Raw genomic sequence first — 10,410 nt, 5'->3', positions numbered from 1 at the left:
GAGGACTTAATTGTCACAAGGCCGTCAGTGCCAAAACACAACACCAACAAACAAAAAAAAGACTAAGCTCCAACTGCACCTCAAGAAGCAACCTTCAGCTCTCATGTCTGGATGTATTGCTTTGTTTTGTTTTAAAAATGTAACCTTTTGTGTCCCCCGTTGTTTTCTTTTGCAACAGGGGAGAGAACTGTGACATATTTGGCCTGCTTTTGTGACTCTTGGAGATAAAGGTAATTGTAAGGACTTGCGTCTGCTTTAACCTTGACCAGAGGATTAAAAAGAAATGCTTGATGAGAAAGAAAAAGCCACCACGATAAAAACTAAAAGTCTGAATACATGTGCATCTATGTAGCTCCACATTGTACTCCTGTGTTTGTCTGCCTGTCTATGGAGGTTCATGAACATGCTCACTCTGGTCAGATGACTTTCAGGGCCGAGAACATAACAATGCAGCTTTATTATGAGCAGATTGGGATCTTTGGTTGGAATTGCCTCTAATAGGAGTTACTAATTCGTAAGAGGGATAAAACTAAGTGGACTTTATACCAGATTCAGCACTTTCATGCAGACTTGCAGACAAACACATGATGTTGAAATGTTTCTAATGTCTTTTGGAGATGTTATCGTGTTGGAATTCAGGAGTTTTCAGCCAAATGCTTGAAGGTAATAATAATAATAATAATAATAATAATAATAATTACGTTTATTTATAGAGCACTTTTAAAATTCCACAAAGTGCTTTGCAAAAATAAATATCAAAGTCGTAAAATCACCAGGTTTTCAAAGAAAAGAAAAAAATGGTGTATAAAAACCAATACAGTATAGGAAAAGCTAAGAATAGGATAAGAAAATAGGGTGCCTCTGGAACAGACAACACACCTCTGCCTGAGGATGTCAGAGTATGTGTCGGCGCATACAGTACTAAGAGGTCAGAGAAATACTGTAGTGGGGAGTGAGGCCATGAAGAGCCTTAAAAGTTATTGGTAAAATCTATTCTAAAACATTCTGGGACCCAGTATAAAGAAGCTGAAACAGAAGTAGTCTCATCTGTTGGTTCTAGTTTAAAGCCTTGCAGTAATATTCTGTACAGTCTGGAGTCGATCAATAGATCATTAGTTCAGGCGAGTAAAGAGGCTGCTGCAGTAATTTAGGCGCTAATTAACGGTAGTTTAGAAAGAGAGCGCACAAACAGGCTTTCAATACTGACAAGCTGACATTATTATCCTGTCATATAGAGCCCCCTTTGAGCTCTGAGCATCTCATGAACGTTTTAAATGTTTTACTTTGTCAAACTGCCTGCCGTTGGGAACTGTCTTCCTTTGAGTGCTCAATGGTCACAGCCACATATCAAAACTAAAGTTCCTTTAAAAGAGTTCAGACGGACAGGGTTAAAAAGTTTAAAGTGATTTCATTCACTGCGTTGTTTGCGAGGTGTTCATCAAATGTGCAGAAAAGTTCTGCTGCTGTTCTAAATTCTAAAAATCTCTTCCTCCTTTTCCCTTAAGGGATGGTACTGAATGGGAATATTTTTAGATTTTCCATTGATGTAGAATGTTTTACTTCTGTTGCTTTAGGAAAAAAACAAAAATCTGACTAAAAGGAAAAAAAAAAGTCAAACAACAAAAGGACTTGTGGTGTCTTTTGTTTCGGTGACTAGCTGCTAAGTTTCCCTTTGAGTGATGTAATGGGGATGATTGTTAAGATTTGGCAGATTTAAGACAGAAAAACAACAGTGCTACTGATTTAAAGAGGACAAGAAGAGCAGAAGACGCTGCAATTTACGGGCTGAGGCAAATGCAAACATCTGCAATGAAATGCCACAGACACAGGCAGGCTCATGCCCCTCACACACTCGCCTTTTTGACACACACAGAGACACTCGTAGAGGCTTGTGACCACAGCAGATGTCACACTGTAATGTGGAAAAGAAAACTATGATTGTTATCCGTGCAGCCTCTTACACTACTTCACCACTCCCATTGATAAGATCATTTGCACTCAAAGTTGGCAGGTTTCTACTGGAGTTAACCGTCTCGTTAACTCGTCTTACTGGTAATTTGAACAACGTGGTGTTTGCCGGTGAAGCTCCCTCTCTGTCTTATTCAATAGGCCCTCTCACTCAGCACAAAGTTTAATTAAATGAGCTTTTTAGGCATGAGAGATCTGTGCTTCTTTTTCTTCTTGTTAACATGTATGGGGTCTTGTATCATCTTCGTCCACAGATGGCCAAGTAACTCAACCCAGACACAGCACCGTAGGAATTAATAGAAATGAGAACACACGCACACACACACACACGTACAGACGGGAGACAAGGCCCGCACCTGCCAATCCTTTCACTACCCTTATTGAGTAAAAATAACTTTAGTGTATGGACAATAAAAAGTTTGGTAGTACCTGTATGAGACAACAAGAATCCCACACCCACACCTGACGGATTGCTTAAACCTTCACTCTTTACATGCTCAAACTAAGAGAACCCCGAGGGGTTTTTGAGCCCTACTTAGCATGAAACATTTCCCTTTTCTCATAATGTACTTGGCCAAGCAGCAGTGCTCCTGATTCCATGGCTGACTTTTACCATAATTAGCAAGAATGTTAAGCATGAAAGTCAAGGTTTTCTGAATGAGCAAATTGATGATGAAAAAAGTGTTATTAGTACTATTTTCCTTATGATGCACCCTTAGGCAATGGAAAGCTCCAAATCCACCAGTTACAGTTCAAGCTTTAATTTTGTCCGACTGGAGAGGTCAGATAAACTCAATTTTTCCTCCCCGTTGATATATAGAAAAACAGACAATCAATGCTGCTCCTGGAAAGGGAGAGAATGGAAGAGCAGAGGCAGGCGGATGGGCACAGCTGCTATCTGGTTGTCGTGGTGACATGCAGCAACAATGCCTGCCTCCTCAGCTGTGGTGGCAACATCTCCGGTCAAGAAGAGAGAGTGAAAGAGGCGGAGGAGGGAGGGATACTGGATGGGGGCCCAAGGCAAGAGGACACAGAGTTCAGTCACAGAGAGGTGGGCTGGATGGAGGCCAACAGGTGGACCTGCTGTGTCTTGAGTGGGCGGGTGTATCATCTTCTCATTGTGAGTGTATATCTTTGTAAACACATACAGAACATGCACCCATTGGCACAGCAGCAGCAATGGACTCCGTAACCTCACACTGCAGGGTAGACAGGAATAATTGTCTCTCATACCTCTTCAAAGGCAATCTGAGAAGTAAAAATCCCATGGTGACCGGCTCAGTACTCATGTCCACTAGTAAGGGCATAATCATTTCTTCCAGGATGTTGTTTAGCCGAGGTGGTGGATACACCCAGATCCTGATGCATCATGAGAAAATAGTTTGTAAAACAACCTTAGTAATAGTCACACTCATTAAATATATGGCATTTGTTTTGTGAAATTGTTTTTTTTAAATCTTTTTTACTTAACTGTTTTATTTCAGTGTATTAATTTTTACAGATGTAAGTGACTGTACAAAAATAATTGGGGAGGCTGAACATTACCACTTTGTGAAAAGCAGGGTTATTTAGTGAACCTAAGTTATTGAGCATACACTGCATTGCATAATGCAGTGATGTGAAAAAATGCAAAAACTAAGATTATATAGACTACATTGATAACACTTGTGTTTGTCGAGGTGTATTTTTAATGTGTTTTTTTTTTTTAAATGACTGGTCAGCCCAGTGAACATGTCTTGAGCCTGTGAAAAGAACTAGTATGAAGGAGTGATATAAATCTGCGGTCACATGGATGTCTTGGCCTCTTTGAAAGGGCACAGGGTGCTATTTTTATGGGGGTTTCATCATTGGTCCCCAGCCTTACGAATCATGAACAGTCCGTACCGCTACAAATTGGCAACAATACAGGAAGTCTTCCTGTCTTTATGACTTCCTTCACTGCGCAGACCACAGGAAACGTGCTGGATAGGACACGGAAATAGCTTTGGCTCTCATAGCAGATGTGGGAATGTTAATTTAGGCACTATTCCATGCTCCTTAATTACTTCCTTCCCATCATTCACAGTTTTTCAAGTATATTCCAGAGGTTGGGCGTGAGTTAGGATACAGAAAGTGTATCTACAGTGATTGAGATATGTCAAAGGGCCAGGACTCCTCCCCCCCACACCATTTTCCTCTTCACGTTGCCATGATAAACAACATAAGTAATAGTACAGGTGTTTTAGCTTAGATAAACCTACTGTATGTTGACTGAGCCAATAAAGATCTGGATTATAGTCAATACACTGCAAACTGCTTCCGCTAATCCTCCCAATCCCAATCCTCCATAGTACTAAAATATAGGTTTCAGTGCAATGTTAATCAATGACTCAATAAAGTTAGTTTACACACACACAGTCTTGGTCAAACCAAGTGATGGTTGGGTCCATCCACTGCATGGCATGGGAGGTAATCTAAACCAGAAATACAACAGCCAACGCTACAATTCTTTAATGTATTTCCAGCTTTCTTTTCCTCACCGCCCACTCTTTCACATAGTGTACTTAGCCAAACAAAAAGCCTTTCTGTCTTTCCCTCCCTCCCCTTTCTTTCTCCCCACCACCACAGACTCTGTCTCTCTCTCTCTCTCTCTCTCTCTCAATAGAATGTTTGCCTGCTTATGAATCTGTCTCTATTACAGGCTGCATGCGGAATTAGCTCTGTCACTCTGTAGCTGCTGGCTGGTCGGAGAAAAATATGCCACATGGAGTGAGTGAGGAAAACTAGAAAGGGAGGACGGAGGAGGAGGAGGGGGTAGTGGGGGGACTGTGAGGCCTCTGTGCTTTTTTTTTCCTTGAAAGCTCCCTGAAAACCACAGACACATGGTCCAGAATTTCCCTCACAGTAGGAAGGGGGGGGGCTTTGCAAGAGAACACCACACCGTCTGTGATAAACACACACACACAAAATATTGTAAGCGAGCCCACACACTTGGAAAGGAAGGGAGTGTGTGAACCAGACGCACAAACACTCAGATACACAAAAGGCAACACAGAAAGAGATCAACTTTGAAGAAGCCGGCAGGCCAACGCCTTGACATGCTTGCATGAAGAGATCTCAAAACATTATGTCACCTTAATACCTCTCCCCTCTATGGGAAAGTGGATGGTCCCACTTTCCACGGGTATTGGTATGGTGTTGGTGTTAGGAGAGTGGCATTAATCCAATGTACAATGTGTTTAACTTTGACTGATAGATCCCTCAAACCCTCCCACCCTCTCTTCTTTTTGGGGCCCCTTTGAGTTTGTAGATTGAGGACAAATGTAGAACTGGTATTTAGGTGGTGTTGGCTGCCTGGGAAAAGGGGTCAGATGGTGTGAATGGACCTGATTGTAGCTATGATGTGGGCTTAGTGTGGACCCAATGCCCTTGAAACTGAACGCTTGGTTGGCTGATTGATAAGGGTGGAAGCAAAAACATCAATTTTACTCTTAATTGTAAGCTTTTTTAAGTTTTGAAAGACCTAAATACATGACAATAATCCTGCAATTTATCTAATCCTATTTAAACTCCTTGCACTTCAAAGTAATGTAGGAGCCCAAAGCATGAGAACAGCAACATTCAACAGTTGAGGTTGCACTTGGGATAATATGGTAGATTTTCCACTAGATGGCGGTACTCATCCATATTGTGGATGAGTACCGCCACCTAGTGGAAAATCTGCCATCTGATCTTGCTGTTAATGCAGATAACTATGATCCATAGCCAATTCAGTTGCCAATAACAATTTAGATAAGAGATTGAAACAAATACAATACAAATACATTCAATTACAGCATTTCCTTCATGGCTCAAATCAATACAAATAGACCACACAATTGCTTGTTTTCTTCAATTACTCTTGGTATACTTATAACTGGCTTGGCATAGTCACAGGAAGACCTACTAGCAAAGGCGAAGATTTTTTTTTCCATCTCATAGCGTGTAAACCCAGAGACCAGCATGCTGAAAACTTCCTTGTGAGCTCAAAACAGGAGGTGGAAAATCTGTGTCAGCACACTCAATAGCAACTGTCTGCCTGGGAATGAGGACACAAGGAATGGGAGTACAATATAAAATACAATTATTTTGTAAAAAAAAGTCTCAAGAATGACATCTGCTTTCCTTGTTCACACATTATGCAAATGATTTGCCAAATGAGACAAAAGTTATCCTCAGAAGTTTGACGTGTATCGATTTTTCCACTCATCATAAGGTTTCTTTGAGAGAAGACTGGAGGTTGTTCTTGTAAAGGTCATGCTTTAAGGTATTTTTAAATAATTTCCAACATTTCTTGTAAGCATGTGCTTGTCTTGCCAGATGAGTGGCTTTTACCACAACGAATTTGGGAATGGGAAAACCAATCTGAAAAGAATTTGAAAAGCCAATTTCTTGAGAGGTCTTGGGACAACAAACAGCCCACAACTCAAAGATAGAGTTTACTGTTATACAGTATAAATAAAAGCAGAACCTTTTCACATTCAAGAAGTAAGCACCAGTTTCCATAGTTGCCATTTAATTGTCTCTTCATCAAATAATCGACTAATAATGTAACTGTGGGCCTGGACCTGTTGCGAGATAACCCCTACAGACTCCAGAAAGTTACCATTCACAACAATTTATTGTTAACTATTCCTGTAAACAAATTACGCCCAAGATTCACTATCATTTATTAATATTATGATTTTGGAACACATTTGGATAATTATCAAATGTGTTACCAAACACTAAGATTTTTCTTACAGTAGAAATGGGTGAAACGTATTAACCCTTATAGTGTCCTCGGGTCATATTGACCCATTTTCCTATATCAATGTTCTTTTTAACTACCCAATTGTAATTACCCAAAATAACATGATTGATTCCACACAACGCTCTTTGGCAAGTACAAATGTCTACTTTCATTAATTCTGGGGCATCTTATTCATTTCTATAGCATTTGACGAAAAGTGGTTTTGAAATAGTATTGAGGAAAAGTTATTTTATAAAGACATATTCCAGTCTGTGATTATCCTTCAGCATTTTAATTTTAATCGAAATAATTCCTAATTTATGCTTTTCTAACTCAAACGTAAGGTATAATTTCCTATGAGGTTTTTTTGATCATAGATTCCAAAAATAACTGTAAAACTAAAGTTAATAAGTTAGTGTTAAAAACATTTTTTTTTTAAAAGTGACAAAATACTGAAAAAAAAGCCTCAAAAGTGTTGAAAAAAAGAAAAAAAGCATAAGAAAAAAATAGCAACAAAAGGGTTAATTTTCAATTTTGACAGAATGACAAGGATTAAAAAACAAAAAACTCCATTAATTTAGTCATTTTGCTAAATAATTTCTAACAGCCACTGTTTGCACAAGAACAAAATCAAAAGTACTTTTCCACCTTTTATTGGGATTTTTCCAAACACATGACAATTCAACAAGTATCTCTCATTTCTTAGTGTGGGACAGACTCATTGACTTGAAGAAGATATTATTTGTAGATAATCTAGTTCTAGTGAATACTCGCCCCTGACTGGTATCAGTTGACAAAACATCAGACATATTAAAAGCCCCACTTCCACTTCCTTCTTCATCCAGAAAAAAAGCTGATGTTTTTGTTTTCCTCAATATTACTGAAATCTATCTCATCTTTAACATGTGCTGCAGGAACTCTGCTGGTTTTGCCGCTACTAAGCACAGCATCCTCAGAGATTAAGGTCCAATGACCCGCCCCTTCTTTTTGCTTGGTTGTAGCTGTCAAGTAGTCCTTATCAGCTGGTGTGATTGGTTTCTGGGTTGTAGCTTTGACACCACTGAACAAGGCACTGCCAAGAATATCAGTTTTTTGCCTCTCACATTGCGGCTGATAGAACTGTTGAGCATCCTAGCTTCCTTTGCAACAGATTTGGTTTTGTTGAGTGTTCTTGGTTCCGATTTTGGGCTGGATTCAATTTTGGGTTTCCCTGCTGATCTGAGAATAGCTGAGGAAATTCTGGTACTTGGTGATGCTGGATTTTGTTTGTATGCATTGTATTTAGTGATGCTGTTTTGAACAGGGCCATAGCCTAGGAAGTTATAGATTTTGCGTCTTTTTCTGTACTTTTCAGGTGTAAATTTGGTGACCAATTCAGTGCTTCCTGTTGTTGTTAGAAGTGGTTTAAGGTGTTCACTTCTTAGCTCATTTCTGCTCATTGTGGAATGGCTGCTTATCAGTTGCCGGGTCTGTGAGCTTCTTTGTTTAAAACCTTCAAAACCCTGCTGGACTCTGGCAGACATGTCTGGCTCAATAACTGAAGTTTTAGCTCCCTCGAGTGGTCGAGTGCCAAATCCTTTGAGACCATATATTCTTTTGTAGATTTTGAACTGTCTGTGATCTGGGTTGCTGTCCCTACCGGCATCGCTTTCAGGTAGCAGAGGCTGGGCTTCCTCAAACCCTGATGTGAACGGCCTTGGAGAAGGCCAAGTGTTTCTTGGAATGATATCTGAGGAATTATTTGTGGTTGTCCTCTTAATTCCTGCTGGTGTAGATGGACTTTTTTCTCTCTGGCCAAAGCTAAACTTTGGTGATAAAGAGGGGTATGTAAGCCTATTTGTGCTTTTAAAGTCCTTTCTTTTGTCAATGGTGTATTGTTTAGAGTTGATCAGGGGATTTGAATTGTCAGAGAGATGCTGTACTTTCTTTGTTGGGTCTTTTCTTTCCGAGAAACCCTGCTGTAAACTTGTGAATCAGAGGCCCTTTGCTTATGTGATGTTGTGGGAAAAGCACTGGATCTGGAACTGTCTCATGTCCACCAAAAGTTGTCTGGGAGCCCTTTAGCAGATATGACTTTTTGTGTCTCACTGCTGCTCACCAAGTGAAACCCCTGGGGAAAATCTGTGATGGATGATGTCCGTTTTTCTGGCCATTTGATGCTTTTAATAGCAGAGGCGTCTAAGCTGTTGCTGATTGATGATGCACGAGGAGCAGTTTGGCTTTCGGAGCCAAGAAATTTGCTTGATTGAATCCCAGTAGATGTACTGTGCGCCCCAGCAAGCTTATTTGTCACTGTAAAGCTGCTGTAATGCCCTCTTGAAGTTGGCAGTGAAGTACTCCAATATCTACCAGTCTGAGGTGATAAAAGAGAAGGAGATTCATTTCTGGGAACCGTTTCTTTGATGTAAGATTTCTGAGCATCTTTAGGGTCCAAAACTTGTCGAAGACTGGAGCTCTGATGAAAGGGACTGGCAGCTTCTTTGTGAGATGCTTTCCTAATGATCACTGGGTAGGAATTATAAGAATTTCCAGAGAGAGGTTGGGAGCTGCGTGCTGGCCTCTGCACTAAAGCCCTAGTTGTTTCTGCTTGGGACTTTTTTGGGCTGTACTGATTGTAACTAAAGCTACTTTCTGTAAACCGTAGAGGGTTTGTTTGATGGTCAATGATTGACAAGGCTTCTCTATCCTTCCCTCTGGGATCAGTTTCAACATTCATCCCAGTTTGGAGTCCAGTTTTGGTTAATGGCAGACTAGTAAACAAAGGCTGTTGACTGTATGGATTATGCAGTCGTCTCAGGACAATGTGCTTCACTCCATTGTCCACTTAGGTTGTTATGGGACTGGCTGAAGGTGGAAAAAAAATGCGGACATAGGGAAAAAATTTATTCTTTCTAATGCTGTTATACAGGCACAAATGTGTGACATTTTAATATTGTATGGTCATTATATACAGTATACATCCTCATTTTAGTTAAATGAATAAATAACCTCAAATCACAATGCCCAAAGATCAAATACCTTTGAATAAATTTGTTTACATAAATTCATATAAATCTCTCTATACAAATAAAATCCTTATCTCTCTACATGTTTGTCAAATTGCCAAGAGAAAGCTTAATCCTAGCTCCACCTTATCCAATCAGCCAACAAATGCCTGATGACATTTTTTTCAGAGAGCCATTAACATGAGCATTAGCTCACCAAAATGGCTGATGCTACAAGATGCTACAAGATGCTACAATATTGGCTTTGCAGATAGTGGCCTGTTTGTACTCACCTCTCGCATCTGAGCACATGATAAACAACATGACAGCTACATAGACAAACAAGGGTCTGCAGAAGATAAGAAAAAAACACGTACTAAGGAGTATTTTTGTAATATACTGTATTTTAATCTTAAAGCTGTCAAACAAAAATGATCTACTCTTTTCAAATGTTATGATTACATGTGTGAAAAGCCTGTAAACTTGATATTTACCCTGAGTAGAGAGCTGAATTTTCTGACATGATGAACAGCTTTCTCCCAGGGTTTGTATGATTGTCAAAAATACCTTTAAAAAAGTAGTGTTGACAACCCTTGTGTCTTACTTAAAAACAGGTGATTCATTGAGCATTGACACTCTACTGCTGGTTGTGAGTCTGATTGGTTGCAATGCTGTTCACTTGGGCACAATTAAGCCTCTTACTAAAAC

General features: G+C 39.8%; 1 protein-coding gene across 2 annotated transcripts in view; it reads left to right on the top strand.

The window, feature by feature from the left end:
* The window catches only part of si:ch73-335l21.1 (insulin receptor substrate 1-B), a 60,768-nt gene that overhangs the window by 45,040 nt on the left and 5,318 nt on the right, over positions 1-10,410 (top strand). The window contains exon 5 of one of the 2 annotated variants that reach the window (XR_004331231.1): positions 8,893-8,894. The gene's annotated coding sequence lies outside the window, so the exon portion shown is untranslated. Of the gene's footprint in view, positions 260-8,892; positions 8,895-10,410 lie in introns of those variants that run through there. The other variant, XM_032511362.1, reaches the window with a different exon arrangement.

Source organism: Etheostoma spectabile, unplaced genomic scaffold (genome assembly GCF_008692095.1).
Source record: "Etheostoma spectabile isolate EspeVRDwgs_2016 unplaced genomic scaffold, UIUC_Espe_1.0 scaffold352, whole genome shotgun sequence".
NCBI lineage: Eukaryota > Metazoa > Chordata > Actinopteri > Perciformes > Percidae > Etheostoma > Etheostoma spectabile.
This window is presented reverse-complemented; position numbering and strand designations above follow the sequence as displayed.